Here is a 1,241-nt window from a genome sequence, read left to right as displayed (position 1 = left end):
CAACCAGAGCGGCTGCCTGCTGCAGGTGAACGGAGGGACGCGCGGGCGGACGGGCGGGCGGCGCCGCCGGGGTGGGGCCGCCGGAGCGCGGGGTGGGCCCAGGCCGAGAGGCAGGTCGGGAGGCGCGGGGATTGGCGGGCTATGGGAGGGAGGGCCGGACCGCGCCGGCGGCGGAGGGATACGGGCCGCCCCTGTGAGTATCTTATGCGCCGTCGCCTTCGCCGCCAAGGCCGCGGAGAGGATGACGTCGCGAAGCGCGGGGGGGGGGGGGAATCTCGCGAGATTCATAGAGCGGGTGGTACCTTCTTGCGCGCCGCGACCCTTGAGTCTCTTTCATCAGGTACCCCGCTCTTGTGGTATCTAAGATCCATAAACGTTTAAAGGCAAATGTTTTCCAGATCACTTGATCAGCGCCATAGCATAGAATGATCCAAGAGGAGGTACTTAGGCCCACTACAATGTTCTCGAAGGAGCAAGGGACTTGGCCAAGGTCACATAGCTTTACATAGTCAAAGCCTTGACTTCCCTGAAGTGGAGACTCTTGTCAGAGCGCTTTCTGGAAGACTTCTAACAGCCAGGGCATCTGCTGGGAATGTGTTTCTATAAGCATGCCTCGGGCAGCTCTGAGATGGCCTTTTTGACCAGGTCCCCAAGAGGATGACAACTTGAATGTCTATTAGCCATAGACATGTCGCTTGTAGGAGAGAAACCCACACGTTCTGCTTGGTGAATTGTTACAAACAAGCACTGCACCAATCACCTCAGGAAAAAACAAACGAAAGAACCAAAAAACGAGCAGTGTGTGCTCCCGTAGTTAAAACCAACCTTGTGGTTCAGGTCACCATTAGCAGCAAGCCTAGAAGATCTATTCTGGAGTTGCTTTTTAGGAGGTAGAGGCAAAAGCTAATTCAAAGAACAACTACTCTTGTGTTGAGTCCTATGCCATGGCCAGTGAGATATAAGACCAGGCCTAGGCTTGGAGGTACTTCCTATCTGGCTGGAAGGAGGGGGGAAGCACACAAGAGAATGTTAAGGATTATTTCCCTGGGGAGTGATGGCAACATTCTCACATCCATCCCGAGGTTCTCGGATTCTAAACTGTGTTCTTTTCTCTATCTTGAAGGGACGTTGGAGATCATCAATTCTGACCTGCATTTAGAGAGGAGAAACTGAAGCTTCAAAGTGAAAGATCCTGCAAAACGTTACCCAGTAGCTCAAGTGGCAAAATTTATACTGCCTCA

This window comes from Suricata suricatta, chromosome 6 (genome assembly GCF_006229205.1).
Source record: "Suricata suricatta isolate VVHF042 chromosome 6, meerkat_22Aug2017_6uvM2_HiC, whole genome shotgun sequence".
Taxonomy (NCBI): Eukaryota; Metazoa; Chordata; class Mammalia; order Carnivora; family Herpestidae; genus Suricata; species Suricata suricatta.
The sequence above is the reverse complement of the archived record's forward strand: the minus strand, read 5'-3'. Positions refer to the sequence as shown.